Here is a 22483-nt window from a genome sequence, read left to right as displayed (position 1 = left end):
ACTGGGCACATCTGCAGACAAAGTCACCCTCTTTTCTTCCTGCCCCACTCCACACTGATGTTTACAGCATCACAATAAGAGCAAAGAGAACTAAAGTCACCACTTTGTTTTCTACTCTCCGGAAGCTGCAGCGTAACTGGAAATGACATTTCTAAAAGGCCACTGAAGTCTCATCAACCTGTTGAGGAACTTGACAGAGCAAAGGTCTCACTGCCTGAATGAGAAGCCTCAGGATTCCATTACAGCCCACCTGAAATGAGGAGTGCCTTCTGAACACATCCCCTCCGTGATAAGCACAAGCCTACAAGCAGCAAGATTCAAACTTTACGCATCCCAGCAAACCAGCATAAAACGTAGTTCTGCTCAGGAAATGGGTTTACTTCAAAGCTAATTTGACTACTTAAAGCACGCATGTGGTAGAGCACAGTCAAGGCCTGTCCCCTTCAGATCACTCAAAATGCGCAATACTTAAAATACTTGACAGCAAAATAAATTCTGAGAGCTGCGGCAATCCACAAGCTTGCTCCTCTTTTGTGTCAGGGTCAGCACTTGCAGCTATGCAGCCTGTGCAGTCCTCTTTTGTATTATATGGAAATCCTGTCTAAAAGGCATTTCAGTTGAGCGCTGATGGCAACAGAAGTGCACAGAGTATCTGACCAATAAGTTCCTACCTGTTCTCTCCAAGCGTTCCTTTTATTTCCCTCTGACTTGGAGACAGCAGACAGCCAAGCCACGCTGAGTGAACAGCTTCAAGAGGCAGAGCTGTTCCACCGCAGAGGCTCCTGTACACCTATGTGTGTGACCGCATCTTCCCCACTTGCCCCCAAGGCTTAGCAGAGCCCATAGATCAGGCAGCGTTCACCGGCTCACCTGACGCTGGGCATCAACCATGAGGCTGTTGCTCAAGCATGAACATTAACAGTTGTCAGGTGCCACATAGAGGTGGCAAACAGACTCAGCCAAGAGACAGTTAACTCATACAGCTGCAGCACCATGATCATCTCAGCCTTCCTGCCCCATATGCAGCCTATGAACTTTTTAGAGCTGCAACTGCTATGTTTATAGCCTGTATGTAGTTCCAATCCTTCTGTCCAGCCTTAGCTACATGTAAAATACCACTTGTTTTTTTAGTGGGCTCCCCACCCTGTCTGCCTCATTCACACGTACATATGCAAAAAAGAAGAATCCATCCGTTAGTCAGGCCAGCTGCCTGCAAAATGCTGACAAACAACATGGAAAAAAGCCCCAGTCCCCATCACAGAGCAGGTTCAGGAACAGCAGAGCACAGCACCTTGCAGGGTGTGGGGCTGACTCCCACGCTACAAACAATACCTGCATTTTTGGTAAATTCTCAACCACCGTTGCATTCTTTAAGGGAAAGCAACGCACAGCACGGCACAGCAGCCACCCAGGAGCTACCCGGGACATGGAAAGACGGCCAGGGAAACAGCCCAGGGTTTCTCCTTGACACCTGGGCCTTCACCTCCGCGGCACTGCGCACGTTGCAAAGCAAAGATAAGCAAGAAAGCGGGTTAGCTGAGCAACGTGCACGCATAGGCGCCTCCCAACCCTGCCCTCACTTACTGCTTGCTCTGGAAGAGGGAAAGCGTGGCTGGAGGCCGCAATGCTTACTACAAGGGACGTGCTAGGCAGCGCTGAGGCGCCAAAGGCAGCAGGTCCCATCCCCGCACCAGGCTAAGGCCCTTCCCGCCGGCAGGGCAGCCCCAGCATCCTGAGGGGTCGCACCCTCAGCAGAGGAGCTGGAACAGTCCCCCCGCGGGCGCGGGATGTGGAAAGGCGGGGGACGAGGGATGGCTCCAGCAGCGCTCGGGGACAGACCCGCCGCGGAGCGCGGCCGCAAGCAAGCGTGCCACCAAGGAGATAAAATGGAGGGATGGCTGCTGTGGCGGGAGAGAAGACAGCCGGGCCCCGAGAGCCCTCCGCGCCCGCCCGGCTCCATCACAAAATGGACGCCCCGCACGGGGCCGCTGCGGCCACCACCCGCCCGGCCACCACCGGCCCGCTCCGCCCGCCGCCGAGCAGCCGCGCCGCGCCGCGCCCCTCACTCACCGCGCCGACGGGAGAGCCCGGCGCCCGCGGGCTCAGGGGCAGGCGAAGGCGCGCCGCGGGCAAAGCAGCGCCGCGCAGCGCTTTTACATCTCAGGCGCGCAACGCCCGCTCCGCCCTCCACCACGCTGAGGGGGAAGAGGGCACTGCCCACCCTTCTCTGTGTTCCTCCTAAGGCTCATTCTCTAGACCCCTCACCACCTTTGTTTCCCTTTTCTTGAACCCGCTCCAGCACCTCAGTGTCTATCTTGCACTGAGGGGCCCAGAGCTGAACACAGGATTTGAGGTGCCACCTCACCAGTGCCCAGTACAAGGGGACGATAGTTTCCCTGGGCCTACTGGCCAGGCTATTGATGATACAGGCTAGGATGTCATTGCCTTTCTTGGCTTTCTGGGCACAAGCTGGCTCATGTTCAGCAGCTGTCAATCAGCACCCCAGCTCTTTTTCCACCAAGCAGATTTCCAGTCAGTGCAGGCCCCAGCACTTTGCCTCATTGAACATCATACCATTGGCCGCTGCCCATCCATCCAGCCTGCCCAGATCCCTTTGCAGAGCCTTCCCACCCTCCAGCAGATCAACATTCCCACCCAACTGGTGTTGTCTGCAAAATTACATGACCCCCGGTGCAGATCATCAATGAGGATATTAAACAACACTGTCCCTAATACTGAGTCCTGAGGGACACCACTAGTGACTGGCTGCCAAGTAGATGTGATGCCATTTACCACCACTCTTTGGTCTTGGCCATTCAGCTGCTTTTTTTTCCCAGTTTAAAATATACCTATCCAGACCATGAGCAGTCAGTTTCTCAATGAGCGACATTAGTTTAGCTTGGCCTGAAAACCTGCTTATTATTTCCTCTCAGTCCCTAAGGGAATGAGAACCGAAGGGCTGCCTTGGACTGAACCGCCCATTCAGTCAAACTGCTCACCATGCTCTGGCAGCTGTTGAACTTCTGCAGAACATGGCTGACCAAGCAATGCCGGGATGAAACAGTTGTAGTAGATAAAGATGGACTTTTATTTCTGGGGTATTCCTTCCTGCCCTTTTTGTAGAGAGGTGCCATATTGGCCAACCTCCAATCCTCTGGGACCTGCCCACCAGACCATGACTGCTGACAGATGATGGAGAGCAGCTTAGCAAGATCCTTTGACAGCTCCTTCAGCACTATTGGGTGGAACCCATCTGGCCGCATAGACTTGTATACATCTAAGTGGAGCAAGAGGTTGCTAACCATTGCTTCCTGAATTATGGGGACTTCAACCAGCTCCCCATCTCTGCTATACAACTCAGGGAACTGAGTAGCCTGAGGATGCCTGGAGTGAATATCAAAGACTGAGGCAAAGGTGGCATTTTCCTCATCCTCAGTCACTAGGTTTCCCCTAGCATCCAGTAGAAGATGGAGGTTCTTCTTGGCCCTCCTTTTACTGCTAATATATTTGTAAAAGTATTTGTTATGATCTTTTATGGCAATGGCCAGATTCAGTTCCAGCTGTGCCTTCATCTTCCTAACTTTCTCTCTATATAACCTAACAACATCCTGGTATTTTTCATGGGGTGATGGCTCCTTCTTCCACAGTGATAAATTCTCTCTTTTTCCCTGAGTTCCAGCACTATCTCTCTGTTCTGTCAGGCTTGTCTCTTCACCGCCGGTCTGACTGTCGGCACATAGGGACCGCATGTTCCTGCGACTTAAGGATTTAATTCTTGAAGAGTGTCCAGCCTTCCTGGACCCCTTTGACCCTCAGTAATGTTTCTCAAGGAATTCTACCAACCAGCATCCTAAACAGGCCAAGGTCAGCCCTCTGGAAGTCTAAGGTGGGGGTTTGCTGACCTTCTTCCTGACTTCTCCAGGGATGGAAAATTCAGTTGTTTCATGATCACTTTGCCGAAGACAGCCTCCAACCATCACATCACCCACCAGTCCTTCTCTTTTTGCAAACAGCAAATTAAGCCAGGCATCTCTCCTAGCTGGCTCACTCACCAGCTGGGTCAGAAAGTTATCTTCCATGCCCTCTAAGAACATCCTGGATTGTTTCTTCTCTGCTGTGTTGTACTTCCAGCAGACATCTGGCACGTTGAAGTCCCCCATGAGAACAACGGCTAGCGATCATGAAACTTCTCCCAGTTGTTTGAAGAATACTTCCACCTTTAGCTTCATCATAGCTGGGTGGTCTATAACAGACTAGTACCAGGATGTCTGCTTGGTTGGCCTTCCCACTGATCTTCACCCACAAGCATTCAGCTTTCTCACTCAGAACACTGAGTTCACAGAAGTCGATGCACTTCCTGACGTACAACGCAACCCCACCACCTCTTTTTCTTTGCCTATCCCTTCTGAAGAGCCTGTAGCCATCCACTGCAGCACTCCAATCATGCAAATCTTTCCAGCACATTTCTGTGATGGTGATTATGTCATGATTTCCCTGCTGCACAATGGCTTTCAGCTCCTCCTATTTGTTGCCCATGCTGTGGGCATTTGTATAAATGTACTGAAGCTGCCTGTGGATCTGGACTCCAACAGCAGCATGCTACCCCATGGCTCATGTCTAATGAGCCTGGTGTTATCCCCTTCCCCCTTCAAACCTAGTTTAATGCCTTCTGTATGAGCCCTGCTACTTCTGGGCTAGAGTCCTTTTCCCCCTTTAGGACAGGCGTACCCCATCTGCCACCAGCCGACGTGGTCCCGTATAGACTGAGCCATGGTCCAAACTCCCAAACTTCTGATGGTGACACCAGTCATGGAGCCAGGAATTAATTACTGAGATTTTTCCAATGTAACCGTTGTCACTGACTGTGACTGGCAGGAAGGATGAGAACACTACTTGGGCTCCTGAACCCTGAACCTATCGCCCCAAGGCTCTGAAGTGCTTCTTGAGTCCCCTCAGGCTTCTTGAAGAGATTTCCTCATTGCCTACCTGGAAAACTAATAACGGATGGTAGTTGCAGGGCTGTAGCAGACGAGTGAGTTTTCTGGTGACGCCCCTTGCCCTGGCCCCGGGGAGACAGCAGATCTCCCTGAGTCTGGTCAGGACCGATAGGGGACCCTCTGTTCTCCTTAGTGTGGAGTCACCAATCACAACCACTCTTTTCTTCTAGTAGAGCTTGGTCGTAATACAAGGTGTTATCTGACCTTTCTGTGGGACCTCTTCTCACCTGGATGATTCCTCACTTTCCTGATCCTCAAGTACCAGGGCCTCGAATCTGTTGTAATGGGGTACTTGGGAAGGTGATAGAAACTGGAGGATAATGTGCCATCTGATCTGAGGATTAACCTGTTACCAGCCTCCCTGTCTCCTCGGTCCCATCCATCTTCCCAATGGCAAGAAGGTAGGAGATCCTGAAGCTCTTCCGTTTAATGTGGCTGGCTCAGCAATGGTACAGTACACATCCACCAGTCAGTCTCCTGCTCAGATTTCCTTATTCCTTTGGCTGTTCCACCTCTTCCCGCAGCTCTGCCACCATGCGGAGCACATCATCAACCTGCTGACATCTTGCACAGCCACCACCTAACGTCGCCGACAGGCTCTGGCAGAACCAGACGCCGGGACAGCTACATGTGTATGGGGGACCTCTGTGCGTGTCGCCACGTCCCCCCTGGCCAGCAGAGAGGACTGCGGTTGCTTCCTGCCGCGAGGCTGCTATCCCGGAGCAGCGTCCGGCTGAGCGCGGGCTGCGCTCCTCGCTGCGGGGTGCCGGGCCCCGCCCCTCACCTGCCCGCGCCCGTTCCCGCGCTCCCGGGCCGCGTTTACCGCTCGGGGCGGTGCCGTCCCTGCTGCGCCGCCCGCGTGAGTGCGCTGCGGCGTCAGCGGCGCTGCTGGTTCCTGGTCAGGGCGTGGGGAGGGCTCGGGGCGCCCGTGGTGGCTCTGGGGGCTCAGGAACCAGACTCCTGGCTGCCCTGCGGAGCTACTCACATCGGCAAGTCATGTGGGTGGGAAATGACTGAATGCCTTCCCTGCCGTGAGCACACACAAACCAGGCGGCTGCATGGTGTCAGAAGAGAAATGAGCTCTGCTTTCCTATAGAAGGCTGCACAACCTCCAGAGTTGTGTACGGTGTGTGCCCCAGAGTTAAAACGTCTGAGCAAGAGGGGAGGGTCTGGAAGCTGCACCTATTTCCCATGCTTAGGGACTGAAACAGAGGTCTCCTGCTTCTCAAGAGCAGTGTGACAGGTTGGATTTTCCTTTTTCCGAATTAGAGCTAAATCTGTCAGGAATGTTCAACACTGGAACAAAGAGACATTGCCTTTCCAGGAGCCAGAATGCTGGTGGAATGTTTGCTCTGGGCCAGGTGGTCCCTCCTGAGTCCCGCAGCATCTGAGTCTCACTGGGAGCTAGCAAATGCTCTCTCATAAATGTCTTTCTCAATACACTCTGGCACCAGTCCTACGTGGTGCCGCTCAGTCAGCTTAAGGTGAGTGTTTGCCACATGTGGCAGAACCCTCTGTCCTGAAGCCTCCACCATGTTAGTTGCAGTGTTGATTGCAGTAGAGAACCCATGGGCTAGAGGGTGGAATTCCACCCTTGGACATTGCAGTCACATCTGGGGACCTAGGCTGTGTTTGACAAATGTGATTCTCAACCTAGCTGGTCACTCTTACCTTTGTAATTAACAGGATGGTCACTGATGTATCCTAGTGACAGGGAAGGCAAGTCTCTAACAGAGTTTTAAAATGCACCTTATTGCAATATAAAGAATAAATCGAATGAACCCTGATGGTTTGTTTATCTCTTTTCTTTCTCTTGCTTGGTTGTAGGAGACTTGCTCCTTTCCAAGTTATTCAGCATTACAATACCAACCGCTGGCAAATAAAATTACTGAAGGATAATTACAAACAGGTATCTCCACTTCAGTGGAAGGATCTTCTTTCCTACTTTAGCCACATTGATGCTCTCATGTTTCATTCTTTCTGGTTTATTCCATGTTCAATGCTTGTGCATTGAGGAATTCAGTACTAGTTCAGGGACTCAGGAATCAAAGGAGATGCATCAGACAAAATGGATGCAACAAGAGCTAGGCAAAGAGGTCACCTTTGAAGTGGATGGTGGATTTCAAAGTGCTCTCAGCTAAATTTTATTCCTGCAAAGATGAAAACAAGGAGAGATGTGGCTGCCAAGAATGGAGTGGCTCCAGACTTACGACAGTGAAATGGCAAGGAGAAGTGTGCTCTCTGCATTTTCATAATTCATTATAAATCTAAAGAGGTGCCTTGGAACACGCTTGGCCAAAGCTGTGGGAGGTGGTGGTGTAACACAAGACTTTTTGTACTCATTTACAGACGATTTTTATCTGAAACCACCACCCTCAATCCCACCCTTTTCTCTGTAATCTTTTCTTAAAATAACCAGAGCTAACATCCTGTTACCGCTTCGGGCTAGTCCCATTCTTAAGAAAGTTGTCCCTTCACCTGCTAATATGCTCGTACTAGTTTTCTCATTCATCTTCTCCCTCCTTTTTTTTTTTCTTTTTCCCACTAGGATTTAATGGGTGTAGCGGACTTCCTTCAGGATCTTATGTTTATTTGGGGGGAAGCAGACATGATTTTATTGGAAATTATTAATATAATTCATGTGAATTGTGCTCTCTGAAAGCGCCAGAGATGAAAAAGACTTTTCACTTTGTACTTTCTGCTCTTGAAAGATAATTGTTTCTGGCAAAGACATTTAGCATTTTCCAAGCTGTGAAATGATATCACTCACAGGCGAAGCACAGGAAAGGCTACATCCAGAATACTGAGAAATGCTAAGACAATTCTCTAGGCAAAGCCACAGTGTCTGTGACATATGTTGTCCTTTTGGCTTTCTACATTTATTAAAACATTGAGGAATAGGCTGGATGCAAATGGACTTTCTATGTATTACAGGACAGTGATTTAGTTGTGATTTTCAGGGAATTTTGATGGATTTTTTAGTGAAATTTGAATTGCATATTTAAAACCTGAAAAAAATAAATCCTCAGAAAAAAAAGTATTCGAGACCTACAGCCTATATAGTCTTACCATAGTTGATCACAGTCCTACTGTTGACATCCTATAAATCATGTTACACTTAGCAGATTAATCACATCTCATATACACAGCAAGAAGCTCCAGCTGATCACCTCTTGGGCCCCATTCTTATATATCTGAGCCTGTATGCAGCTCACTCATTGGCAGGACAGGACCAGGATTTTCTTCCCCTGCACCAAATACAGCTGCTTCCTGACAAGCCATGCCTCATGGGAGAATGAGCCTCACCCCAGGAGGACCCTCATTGCAATCTGCTGCTGTACTTGCCTTGTCACACTCTTCTTCTATGTGCTGGAGACAAAGATGGCAGTGTTCAAGGCCAGGTTGGATGAGGCCTTGGGTGATATGATTTAGCATAAGGTGTCAGGGGGGTTGGAACTAGATGATCTTAAGGTCCTTTCCAACCCTAATGATTCTATGATTCTAAGATAACTGCAAAGGGCCATATGACTTCTCCTGGGAACATGTCAAAATCCTAATTTATGGGTAAGTGGATAAAACATTCATTTTACCACCTGAAGAGACACCTCTGACACGGCTGAACTCAATGTAAAGTACCCATTGAGTGGTTTTCAACCTGAATTTCAGTATTAAATTATATGCTTGGGGATTTCTCCATTCCATTTGGCCAGGCCTTTGTCCTGCTCCTTGTTAGTGGAAACCATCTTCCTCCATGGGTGGGGAAGAATTAAATCCTATAGTAGTATTTCCTAAGCAAACAAGAGCAGATGTAATTCCTATGATTTCTTTAAAGTGAGGATTCAAGGGGAGCCAGAAGCTGTCTGGTTTTGGTGGTTTTTTTTGGTGGGTTTTGTTTGTTTGTTGTAAATATTAGTAGGGCCAGCAAGAAGCATCCCAAACTTCAACCTCAGAGATAAAGCATTTCACCAGTGAGGGTTAACCTTAAGATTCAAGTCACCCTCACATGTATCTATGGATCTTCAGTATCTTAAAAAAAAAATACATTAATGAATGAATTACAGGTGAAAAAGATTGTGATTTGTTTGTTTGCTTCTGTATATCTGTACATCAATTTCAGCCCAGGATTATGCATAGGAAAGCATTTTAAGTTGGCCAAAACTGTGGTTTAGGGTGAACTAAATTATTCAAATCACAGAAGGTCCCTCAGGCTCCAGTTTGCCTCCTCACCTACAGTGGTAACCTGATAAATTTCAACTGAATTTGGAGAAAAAACAGTGCAGTTCGCTTGCTCTCAGCTCACAGGCTACACCCAAGTCCTGCAGTTTTCCCACTCCCTCTCCACAGGTAAAACTCTCATCTGGGAAACCAGAAGCAGCAGGAAGGGGTGCTTTGTGGTTTACAGTACGCATCAGTGTTTACAGTGAGTATGTGTGTGAAGGTGGAAGGTGTTGGCTGTTGTAACTGGAAGGGACTGAAGCTGGTCACACGTGATTTCTTACACTTTTAGTTTCCTATCTAGTTCCTTAATTGTTGTAACAACCTTCCTGGTGCCTTGACAAACTCCAGCATGCCCTGTTCACACCCAACTAAAATGCTCCAGAAACATCTGCCTTCTAGCCTGGTCTACTGACCTCACGATTCTCTCTTTACAGCCCTTCACTACCTCTCTTTATAACTTGTAGCAAATAGCATCTCCTGGTCTATACTGCACAAGACTTTGCAGATCCTTGTACTCCCTTTAGTATTTACAGATTGATTTCTACCTCAAATCCATCACAATGTCACAAACTGTGGCTAAGTCTCTTGGTGCTGTAGCAATAAAAATAACAACCACTATTCCAGCTACTAAGTCCCTTTCTTCATAGGAGGAAATCAGATCAGTAGAATTGAAGGATCCCAGTCAGATAAATAGAACTGTCATCGGAAACTCCAAACTGTTCACTTTCTGCCTTTGTGTTCCATTTTTCATTTAAATACATACCTTTGTATAGCTTTACTTCAAAATGGGTCTTAATATGTTGTGTACTACTGCAGTCAGAGCCCCATGGCTGCTACTCATCCAGTTGTGTGGTAACACCTCTCATTTAAAAAAAAAAAAAAAGGTAACAAAGATCTCTATTTCCTAGTTTGCTGATGAGACCAAGCTGTGTGGTCAACAATCTGGAGGGAAGGGATGCCATCCAGACGGACCTTGACATGCTTGAGAGATGGGTCAATGCCATCCTCATGAGGTTCAACCAAGCCAAGTGCAAGGTCCTACACCTGGGTCGGGGCAATCGCAGGCACAGCTACAGGTTGGGTGGAGAACAGATTCAGAGCAGCCCTGTGGAGAAGGACTTGGGGGTGTTGGTTGATGAGAAAATGAACATGAGCCGGCTTCAGTGTGCGCTCACAGCCCAGAAAGCCAACTGTATCCTGGGCTGCATCAAAAGGAGCGTGACCAGCAGGTTGAAGGAGGTGATCCTGCCCCTCTACTCTGCTCTTGTGAGACCTCATTTGGAGTACTGTGTGCAGTTCTGGTATCCTCAACATAAGAAGGACATGGAACTGTTGGAGCAAGTCCAGAAGAGGGCCACAAGGATGGTAAGGGAGGCTCATTAGCTCAGACACCATCTGACCAAGTGACCCCCACCTTCCCATTAGTACCCAGCACCAGGAGCACTCAGAGAACTAAATATGTGAGCGCTGAATTCTGATGGTGCTGGCTGGGTTTTCAAAGCAGCAACTGAACCCCAAGAATCCCTCTGCCAATCTCACTGCCCTTGTCACAGAGCAAGTGCCGTGTTGCCTCCCTCTTGCTCTTCTTTTTCATAGGGGAATCTTGCACACCTCTGAACCTAGGGGCTTTGCTTAAATGGATGGATATAAAGTGCTATGCACCCTGCTGTCTTTCCCAGCAAGTCAGACAAGAGCATGTTAAGAAGGGTCTAAGATAGGTTATATACATAATATTGTGCAGCAATATATTGTGCAGGAGATGCCTACCAATTTGTAAAAAAAACCAGTTATCCAGTTGTTGATGTCTCCTGGCACTACATGACTGAGTTTATTCAAGGTCTCTTGATAACATCTCATTTAGGTCACCCTGATCTCAGAGGCTAGACTTACGTTACTCAAACGGGCTGCATCCTGTTCTCTGACCTTGAAGGCAGCCTGAACAGCACAGCTTGCATCCACACAGCAAAACCCTCGTTTCCAAAACAAGTCCATTGCAAGGGGGCCACCTCCAAAGTGCTCGCTGGAAAGAGCAGTCCCATGTTGTCCCGTGAAGTGTGCCCAGGCATTGTCAGGGAGAGGGCTGTCTTGCACAGATCATACCTATAGCAGGAACTATTGAACACCATGGGCAGTCATGGACTGGTACAGCCACACTGCCCATGGCCCCACACCATGCTTTATTTACTAACGTAGGTGTAACCAGAGCAGCTTTGTTACAGATCTGGAACGAGACAAGACAGAGTTTTGGACAGGTGGCTTTGTCATTTCCTCATAAGCACCTCTAACTAGGTTTTCTATAATGTGTGCAGTACTGAAACTACATCCAAAATTCATCCCCTTTTGCTTGTGGGGATGAACAGGTGTAATATCACATCACTTTATTCTTGAGTTTGCAGCTGGAGCATTAAACTCTTGCATATTGGCAATTCACAGCAATATTTATTCTTCATAGTAAAGAGACATTAAAGATCTACGGTTTTACAGAAGAGGGCTCTAACACCCTCTTGGTTTTCCCCTTCACCATCCTTTCCCAGCAGATTTTGACTTAACTAATTTTGTTTTCTTCTTGCTTTGTCTCAGTTTTATTACCTGTAACTGTGTCACATCTCAAAAAGAATGTACCAGAACCTGAAAGATTCAGAGAAGAGTCAGATGAGCATTAAAGGTATGGGATGATTTACATTAAGGAGTGTCTGAGTAAGCTTGAATTGTTCAGCTTCAAAAAGAGATGACTTGACAGAAGATATGCTAACAGAGCTGTGAAATAATGGGTGGGAAAGGTGGATCCCGTGAGTCAAAAGAGAGTGTGTTCACTTCTCTTCCAGAACAAGAGCCAGGAGATGTCAAATGTAGATGGTGTTTGACATGCAACACATGTGCAGGGGCACTGGACAAGTGCTTGGCAGAGGGACCCATCAAAGCTACAGATAAACTACATTGGGCTCAGGAAATCCTGAGCTGAAAAGAGACAGAGACTGGGAGAGTGTCCTGAGAGTACAGTAAATGTTTGTGTATATACTTGCACTGCTCCTATTTTTCACTGTGCACCTCCTCATAACTGCTGCCGGAAGCACAGTACTTCAGAAGACAAATCCTCAGTTTGAGCCAGAATAGAATAGAATAGAATAGAATAGAATAGAATAGAATAGAATAGAATAGAATAGAATGAAAGAGAACGGAACAGAACAAAACAGACTGTTTTCAGTTGGAAGGGACCTGCAACAATTACCGAGTCCAACTACCTGTCCAGTTGAGGGATGACTAAAACATGTTGCTAAGGGTATTGTCCAAATGTCTCTTAAACACTGACAGGCTTGGGACATCAACCACCTCTCTAGGAAGCCTGTTCCAGTGCTTGACCAAGCTTTTGGTAAAGAAATGCTTCCTAATGTCCAGTCTGAATCTCCCCTGGAGCTCTGAATTATTCCCATGTATCCTGCTACCAGAGGCCAGCGAGAAGAGCTCAGCACCTCCCTCTCCACCTCCCCTCCTCAGGAAGCTGTACAGAGCAATGAACGGGCCCCTCAGCCTCCTTTTCTCCATACTAGACGAGCCTTCCAGTCCTTTCAACACCTTTGGTGCCCTCATCTGGACACATTTGAGTGTCTTCACAACCTTCTCTGGGGGTCGCAGAACTGAGCACAGATGAGGCTGCATCAACACTGGATACAGTGGGATATCCACCTCTCTTGACCGGCTGGTTATACTGTGTTTGATGCATCCCAGGATGGGGTTTGCCCTTTGGCTGCCAGGGTACGCTGCTAACTCCTGTTGAGTCTGCTGTCAGCCAGCACCCCCAGATCCCTTTCTGCTGTGCTGCCCTCCAGCCACTCCTCTCCCAGGTCAAACTTGCACCTGGTTACTGTGTCCTAGGGGCAGGAGCCGGCATTTGGACTTGCTACATTTCATCCTACCAATCATTGCCCATGCTCCTATCTATCTACATCCTTTCTGCAAGGCCTCTTGTCACTCAAGAGGGTCAACAGTGCCTTCCAGTTTGGTGTCATCAGCAAATCTGCTAATGGTGCATTCAACTCCTGCATCCAGATTGTTGATAAATCCATTGAACAGAACTGGCCCTGGAATGGAACCGCTGACCAGTTGCCAGCCAGATTTTGCCCCAAGCACTACAATCCTTTGAGCTCTGCCCTCCTGCCAGTTCTCCACCCAGCACACCATGATGCTTTTATGCAGCATATTCTTGTTTCCGTGGTCCTGTTGGCTTGCTCATACACGTCCCTGCACCCTCTTCTGCTGCTTCTCTATTTTCCCCCACTCAATTCTTGCAGTAATACACAGATTTTTTTTATTTCTGCCTTCCTACTTGAATGAAATTCAGTCTCGTCTTTAGCAGGATCACACTTTGATGCCCTACCTGCATTCTCTACACGGGAGGAACTAGCAGCCTTGCTTAATTTCCTCATCTCTCCTGGGAACCCAGGCAGCCTGTGAGAAGCCAAATTCCTACTGTCCCTCTGCGACTGATCTATATGATAGTTTCTGGGTATGTGACCAAGGCCTGTGAAGAAAAGCCAGGCAAGGAGACTGCCTGCGACCACCGTCGCTGTGCCAAGCACAGTGCCATTAGAAACCCCTGAACCGGGTCCCGACTGGCCCATGTCGCGACCACGCCCGTGTTTCCTCCCTGAGCCCCCCGGACGGCTGAGGCGGGAACCGGCGGCAGCTCCCCGCAGGCCCAGCCCGGCCGCGACGCCCCCCGCCCGGGGCAGCACGCACGGGCAGAGCCTGCGGAAGCGCCTGCGGCCGCAGCCCTGGCCTGCGGCGCCCCCGTGCGGCCCGCCGGGGCCTCGCCACCTCCCTCCGGCGGGGCCGGGCCCGCGGAGCGGCCTTGTCCCCGCGGCCTCCCGCCTGCCCGCGCCGGAGGGTCGGGCGGGGCAGGGAGGGAGCGGACACACGCGGGCAGCCCCTGCCTGGCCCCGGGAAACGCGGCTACTCTGGGCGGTCAGGCCTTGGCTATCAGTCGTGCTGCTGGGGCCTCACGTTGTCCTCAGAGGTGTCCCAGACCCCAGGTGTCCACTCTCCTGAGACCTCTAGGCGTTACGGAGGGCTCGTCCAACAGAGGTGACTGCTGTCAGTAAGGGCAGCCCCTCAGTTCCATGGCTTGACTTTCCACCCTCAAATCTTCGTCACCTCAAGGAGGAACCAACCCACAAAGGCATTTGGGCACCCAAATCCCATGATATCAGTGGGATGCTGGTACAGGTTGCAGGTCTTAGTTTCTTTCCACATTCTCCAGCCAAGGTGAAATTCCCCATTGGGCTGATGAAGAAACTCCCCAGTAAACCCCCTACAAACTCCCTTTTATTGACATGAAAATAAAGCAAAGCGAAAAACCCAACCCCAATAGGTGTTGAGCATTTGCATCCTTTAGTGGTGGCGATTGTATTTCATATCATATTGCACCCATGGTGCAATGCGATGTACCGGTAAGGGGGAAACCATTCCCACCCAAAGCCTATGCTCTGGTGAGACTAGGTGTTCTGGTTGGCTTAAACAAGACACAGTTTGAAAGGTACTGGGGGCTAGTGCGGTCTCCCAGGTCTTGGCCAGGTCAGATGCTGAGGAGTGAGGTCCTCCTCACTCTTCCCGTGTGGACCACGCAGTGGGGCATCTGCTGAAATCAAACTGTCCCAAGGCTGGATCTTGGTGTCATGAGAGCAACTTCTCTGGATGTGGCCTCTGGATGGATCCTGAGTGAAGATCATCTTCCTCCCTATTCAAAGGTTCACAAGTAACAACATACTGCCTGCAAAAGAAGCCAGTATTGCATCTTTTACTTGAACCTGCTTAATTATACCGGAGGGCACGTGGACTTAGAAATTTGATATATGCCTATCTTCTCCCCCAGAAAAAAATACACACCATCCAGAAACATCCTTTTGCCTCCAATCCTTCCCTGAAGGCACTCAGTGTGGAGTTGCAGAGAATTGTTCGTAGGAGTCAAGAGTGGGTCCCACTGCCTGGAGAGGAGATGGGTGTCTACTGTGACACTCTTTTCTCAGAGGTAATGAATTGATTCCTAGTAGGTTCAGTTTCCTCATAAATGGTAGCAGTTTTCCTTCAAAATGAAGAGAGGAGTTTGGCTCTTCAGCTGCCCCTGAGCAAGGGAATGTATGACTGTCGTGGTTTAAACCCAGTCAGGCAATTCGTTCACTCAGTTTCCCCCCTTCTTGCCCTCCGCCTGCTCCCGGAGGGATGGAGAGGGGAGTCAAAAAGAATGCAACTCCCACGGGTTGAGATAAGAACAGTTTAGTAACTAAGGTATAACACAAATCACTACTGCTACCACCAATGATAATAATGATAAAGGAAATAACAAGGGAAGAGAATACAACACCTCATCACCAGCCAACCGATAACTCACCACCCAAGCCCAACCAAGCTCTGACCCATACCTCCTCCAACCCTGCAGTCCCCCTGCCCTTCCGGCTAACTCCCAGTTACATCCTGGGCATGATGTGCTGTGGTATGGAATACCTCTTTGGTCAGTTTGGGTCAGGTGTCCTGTCTCTGCTTCCTCCTGGCTTCCCCTCCTCCCTGGCAGAGTATGAGGCTCACAAAGTCCCTGGCCAAACCAAAACATCCATGTTATCAGCTCTGTTCCCGAACCGAAAGTCAAAACACTGCACTGCACCAGCTACCAAGAAGGGGAAAAATGACGGCTACTGCTGAACCCAGGACATTATCTACCCTTTATTCCATACCATTCATGTCATGCTCAGATCCCACATTTTCAATATACCATCACTCTTACCTAAGTGCATGGACCGGTAGCTATAAAGCTGCTGCGTCCATCTGGTCCATGATGCCAGGCTCCATCTCTTGTAACGGTCTTTCAGAGCAGGAGGGACTGTGTGCAGTGTTCACACTCGTGAATAACCTGGGCAACAGTGTCCATTGCTAAGTCCACCCCTCTATCATGAGTCCATCTCTGTGTTGCATCTCTGCTCTGATGGCCTGAAGTGCCATGGGCCCACCAGGCTTAAAATAATTCATTGTCCCCTTCAGCAGTTTCTGCAGCTTGTTGCTGGGGACTCCATACAGCTGCCTTCCATCTCCGACGCTTCCAAAGCACTGGAGGGGCCCACTGGACTAGATACTTGCCCATACCATCACACACACCCTGCCACTCATGACTGTCCAGCCTTGGAGAAGACCTCTTGGTCCCCCTGCGTTGTTGTCTAACCCCAGACAAGACCCAAACCTGATTCTTCTTAACTTTTGAGATCAGACAAAATGGTTGTGGGTAGAACACACTCTGTATGTGTGCCAACATGCTGATCCCCATCACAATCAGCAGGCAGGTCCCAAGGGTACCCAAAGGCCATTCAAAACCTTCAGAACTCTCAGTTGATGCTGCTGTACTTGTCACTGGGGCTGGTGTAGCTGCTGTGCTTGCCGGCTCTCCCACCACCAGCTTCTCTTTTCCTGAGTCCAGCTCTTCCTCCTCCGCCTTGCTGGGAAATGCTGCCTGGTCTCCTGCATCCTCCTGGGGCTCGGCGGGCGGCTTCCGGGGAATGCTCTCGGCCGTCGCGGGGCTCGGCTCGGCCGCGGGGCTCGGCTCTTCCGCGGGGCTCGGCTCCTCCGCCGCCTTCTCCCGCTGCTCGGCAGCCGCCTTCTTCCGCTCCTCGACCGCCCCGACCTCCTCCACCGGCAGCCGTCCCCTCGCGGCCTCCGGCCCCTCTCCCGCCGCCGCTTGGTACCCGGGGCCGCTCTCCCGGGCCGCTTCAGCAGCCGCCGGCTCCCGGGGCCGCTCCCCCTCGGCTCCCCGCAGCCTCACGAAGATGGAGAGTAGGGTGAGGGCCAGGCCGGTGAAGAGCAGCCGGACGGCCAGGTACAAGTCCACGGCCACGTCCGTCCCGCCCTGCTGCTGGAGCCCGCCCGTATTACAAGCCATTGCCATAAAGCACAGTGAGACAAGAACCTTAGCCCAGGCCCCACACTTGATTAACACAGCAAATACCGGCTCTACGTTAGTTACAACATTCTGAAGCTGTGAGACCAACATGAACAACTCTGAGAGCCAATAAATCAGCATTGTGATGAGTGACTATTAATCCGGTCAGATCTGTTGTTATCTCAACCCCTCGTGCCCCACGTTGGGCCCCAAAAAAGAACTGTCGTGGTTTAAACCCAGTCAGGCAATTCGTTCACTCACTTCCCCCCCTTCTTGCCCTCCCCCTGCTCCCGGAGGGATGGAGAGGAGAGTCAAAAAGAATGTAACTCCCACGGGTTGAGATAAGAACAGTTTAGTAACTAAGATATAACACAAATCACTACTGCTACCACCAATGATAATGATAAAGGAAAGAACAAGGGAAGAGAATACAACACCTCACCACCAGCCAACCGATAACTCACCCCCCAAGCCCAACCAAGCTCTGACCCATACCTCCTCCAATCCTGCAGTCTCCCAGCCCTTCCGGCTAGCTCCCAGTTACATCCTGGGCATGACGTGCTGTGGTATGGAATACCTCTTTGGTCAGTTTGGGTCAGGTGTCCTGTCTCTGCTTCCTCCTGGCTTCCCCTCCTCCCTGGCAGAGCATGAGGCTCACAAAGTCCTTGGCCAGACCAAAACATCATTGTTATCAGCTCTGTTCCCAAACCGAAAGTCAAAACACTGCACTGCACCAGCTACCAAGAAGGAGAAAAATGACTGCTACTGCTGAACCCAGGACAATGACATACTGCCTGGGAGAGGGAGCACGGTGGGTAGGCAGGTCCAGGAGAGCCAGCTGGGAGGCCAGCGTCAGCTCTGGGTCTGGAGTGATGCATCATGAAACCCAGAACAAGCCTGCAGCATTGCAGGAGTGTTAATAGTCACAGAGAGCTGCCTTTTGCCCTTCAAGGGAGAGAACCTGGCCAGGAGCACTGGAGCTGCTAATTGAGTCACAGAGCAGTCATTTGTACAGTTAAATGGTAGAACACTAAACATGGCCTGCAGTCAGTCCTGGCAAAGGACACTGGTGGGGACACTCTCAAAGCTACTTTGGGCTGCCTGACGTATCTCTGCAAACACAGCTCTTTCTGCCTGGCTCTTGCCAGGCACCCTTAAAGGGGGCAGCTCCCCAAGCCTTTTGTTTTCCCTAAGTCGAATGTAATAGCAAGTAACAATTGAGATGATCATAATGCATAGCTTCCAGTATAAATTAACAACCTCACTGATTTAAAATATCCTGTTAGCTTCTGAGGTGTATGTGTTGGCACTTGGGCTGAAATATCTGCACCCTGGACAAACCTGTCCTCTGGCTCTGTTCACAGCCATCTCAACCACTGCCATTGCCTTTACAGCAGGACTTCAGTGATTCCTTCAGTTTCTCCACCTGAATAAGACATCCCATTTTTTTTTCAGTCTCTGCATTGTGCAGCTCCAGGTGTTGCTTGAGGAAGATGAGACACACATTTTTCCATAAATCTTTCGAGCTGGTAGGACAAGCACATTGCAGCTATCTGCCACTACCATCACTTTGCATTAGCCTAAGTGCTCCAGCTGGTGTCAGAGCAGCTTGGTGTATTGGTGCGATCTCTTCTGGTGTGTTTTCCCAGGCCTTAGTATAGGAAAAAATGCAGAATGAAGGGGCCTTGTGTCAAGGTCTTAGCCCAAATGCTGCATCAGCTTTACCAATACTACACCAGATAGCTGTTTGCTTGATGTACTCTACTCTTTAAAAGATCGGTGAGGGCAATCCCCATCCCTCCCTGCAGTAAGAGAAACAAAAGATGGATGGTTGGCCCGATGAAACATCTGGGCTGCTGAATGCAAATTCAGCAGTGGTTGGAGAAAAGAGTGTCTCCCAGAGTGCTGAATGGGAACAAACATGCTGGTTTTTCACTGCCTTGCCAGAGACCTGCTGATGCTGGAGTGTCAAGTGTAGAAAAATATCTGGCATCAAGTACACCCTTAAGAAGACATTCCCTTTGTATGCAGTGAAATCACTCCCTTACAACATGTTCACAGGGATCTTCTGAGATCTCTCCACCAGCAGAGGTTTTTGTATGTTCCCCAGTTCTGATCTCTCACTTCTTTCAGTCTCCTCTCTCTTTGGTGCCCATCCTTTCTGTCGAAATCCAGCATGTAAGATTTCTGAAATAATAGATATTCAGTTTCCTGCACGTACACATTCCTGAATGTAATCAATTTACATTCACCTTGGTTCTTATCTGAGCTTGTGTTTCACACCCTTCCTTGGTAAGGATTAGTTTATGCAGTCTCTAGGGTTTATGGCCTGTCTTGTGCTATCTCAGTGTCTCTTTCATTGCTGATAGTACTGTTCCTGCCACCGTGCTGATTTGGGCAGTTTTATCCAATTTGAAATAAACAAATACCCAGTTTTGTTTGGAGCTGATCACCCATGTGTGCTCTGGAGCTGTTCGCAACCTCTGTCAATGCTGCAAAGCGGTGGAGCTGTGGCACGTTTTGCATCTCCTTCCAAATGACAAGTGTCGCCTCTGTTTGTGGTGTCTGCCACAGAGCCTGCAGCTCCTTGTGCTGTGTCTTTTCCCTGAACGGCTTCCCTCTTTCACTGAGGGTATTTTCCATTTCATCTCACAAGTGGTACCATGTGGTGCTCGGTAACCACACAGAGCTACGGCTGCTGACAGAGGCTTCTCCTTTCAGTGTTGGATGATCATTAGCTTTTTAGCAGTGTATAGCAGGAGCCTCTGCACAGCACCGCAGCATGACCTAAGCAGCTCTGGCAGGAGCCTCTAAAACACTGTTATTGCTGAGGAATGCTTAATCACGAGCCTCCTCTTGTTGTTATTCTCTGTGTGTTCCTGGGATTCCTTCCCTCTTTGCAGCAATACCATTTTTGCACCCTCCTGCCAGAGGGTGCTGGAGTGTGAGCTTTGATTTATTGGCTAGTGGAGAGGGAGGGAGTTGCTGGGATTTTTCCCAGAAAATGCTGCATTTCCTCAGGCTGGTTTGCTAAAAGCTGACCAGAAGCACACTGCGGAGCCCAGACCAGATGGGCAGCTTTTGTTTGAACGAGAAAACGTTATATGGTGACAGTGAGGACACAAACTTGGGAAGAGAATGAGAGAGGTCTCTGAATGGTCTCCTTAGGAACCCAGCTCTAACAATGCTGTGAGGTCTGGGTGCTCCCACTGCCAGATACTGGTTCCAGAACAATTCATTTCAAGGCTGGGGATGATTAGACCAAATGGAAAATAGGATTCAAGCAGCTTAGGCAAGGATAGACTGACATATAACTCTCTGAATAACTCTGTTCTCTGTTTGGTGGGCCAAGGGCTGAAAATATGTTTTCCTTCAACATGATGACTTTGAAAAAGCAAAACCCTAGAATGCTGATGCTGGCAACTCGAATTAATATTTCATGAGACACAGGATTTTGTTTTCCTTGGTGCAAGGTTGATGCTATTGAAGAAGATTTCAGAGCCCCGTGCACCTCAGCACAGTGTGGAGAACTCACCAGCAGGTTTCATGATTAAATGTTACAGGAATTATTTGTATTTTTTGCTGTGAGAGAGATGTGGGTGTCAGAGAGCCTGTAGCTTGACACTGATTTGATGCCAGGGAAAGCAATTACAGCAGATACACAAGCCAAGAGCACCAAGAAGCAGCAAGAGACATTGCAGAGTCCAGCTAATCCCCTAGGCAACATCAACCATGTTATTACTTGATGCCAACAGTTAAAGAAATGTCAGCATTAACCTGCATCTGCAGCAGCTTTTTTAAACAAGCTAAAAGCAGTCTGCACCAATGGTAAGGCAAAACCAAATGACTTCTGTATGCATCTGGGGCAGTGGTAGCTGTCTTATTCCAATGGCTCAGGTGATAAAGGACACACAGGCCATTAGACACACATCTGCCTCTTAGGAGAAGAGTGGATAAATCACTGGAACAGGGGGATTTCATAGTGAGACAGAACAGTCTGTTCCAAGGCTACAACAGGGACAGATACTCCTGAAAAGATGTACAAATCTCTTCTGGCTCTATACAAGCCCTACCCTACTGGGGCAATTACATGTATCAAAGAGGTCCCTGCAGCCAGGATCAGTATCCAGGGCACCAGTATGGTTCAAGATGTCGTCCACATGGGAAGACATCTGTTGGGTTAAAACCTTTTAAATACCACTGCTGAACTGTAATTTAAGTGAAGAACTAGGCATGACAGAGGCTTAATGAAAATCCCAGATCAAGCTGAGAGGCTAAAAACAAGCTGTGGCTGGCCAGCAGGCCCCACACAGCTTCAGTTCATGCAGAAGAGCTGCCTTACAGCAGAGCCCCATTCAGAGCTGTAACATGATTTGTTGTCACAGGACTTAAAATAATGATACCAATGGAAACACTGACAGGCTCAGTGACACCCAGATTCTCCTCTCTGCACCTTCCACCACTTCCTACCCAGGACATTTGGTAACAACTGGGAAAATTATCCTCTTTTTTTTGTAGGCTACTTACTACCAAAGCCTATCTGATATTCCTCAAAATGAACCCTGCACTATAAAGCTCAGCCAAGGAGACAGGTCCATGGCATGATACCAGCTGGTGTATTGGCTGTGTGCCTCTTGGCTGGTTGGTGCTCTTATCCCTCTGGCAGAGCCCTCTGGGTATGTCTGACAACATGGAGACCAGGAAAAGCTGGAACACAACCTCTAGCTCAGGCTAGCTGCCAGACATGCACTTGGCCTGGAAAACTCAGTGGCAAGAATCATAGAATCACAGAATGGTTTGGGTTGGAAAGGACTTTAAGATCATCCAGTTCCAACCCCCCTGCCATGGGCAGCGACACCTCACTCTAGACGATGTCACCCAAGGCTCTGTCCAACCTGGCCTTGAACACTGTCAGGGATAGAGCATTTATCACTTCTTTGGGCAACCTGTTCCAGTGCCTCACCACCCTCACAGTAAAGAACTTCTTCCTTAGATCTAACCTGAACTTCTCCCTTGTCCTAGGTTCAGCAGTAGCAGTCATTTTTCTCCTTCTTGGTAGCTGGTGCAGCGCTGTGTTTTGACTTTCAGCTCGGGAACAGAGCTGGTAACAAGGATGTTTTGGTTTGGCCAAGGACTTTGTGAGCCTCATGCTCTGCCAGGGAGGAGGGGAAGCCAGGAGGAAGCAGTGACAGGACACCTGACCCAAGTTAGCCAAAGAGGTATTCCATACCACAGCACGTCATGGCCACTGGGAGTGACCTGGAAGGGCTGGGAGACTGTGGGGTTGGAGGAGGTATGGGTCAGAGCTCGGTCGGGCTGGGGGGGGCGAGTTATCAGTCGGCAGGTGGTG

General features: G+C 49.4%; 1 protein-coding gene across 5 annotated transcripts in view; it reads right to left on the bottom strand.

Moving 5' to 3' along the window:
• SLC7A1 (solute carrier family 7 member 1) overlaps positions 1-2186 on the bottom strand; it is a 56539-nt gene extending 54353 nt beyond the window's left edge. For all 5 annotated transcript variants that reach the window (XR_009964111.1, XM_062615094.1, XM_062615092.1 and 2 more), the window contains exon 1: positions 2071-2186. The gene's annotated coding sequence lies outside the window, so the exon portion shown is untranslated. The remainder of the gene's footprint in view (positions 1-2070) is intronic.
• Positions 2187-22483: the final 20297 nt, after the last annotated feature.

Source organism: Pezoporus occidentalis, unplaced genomic scaffold (assembly GCF_034315485.1).
Source record: "Pezoporus occidentalis ecotype Australia unplaced genomic scaffold, CSIRO_AGI_Poc_V1 ctg18, whole genome shotgun sequence".
Taxonomy (NCBI): Eukaryota; Metazoa; Chordata; class Aves; order Psittaciformes; family Psittacidae; genus Pezoporus; species Pezoporus occidentalis.
This window is presented reverse-complemented; position numbering and strand designations above follow the sequence as displayed.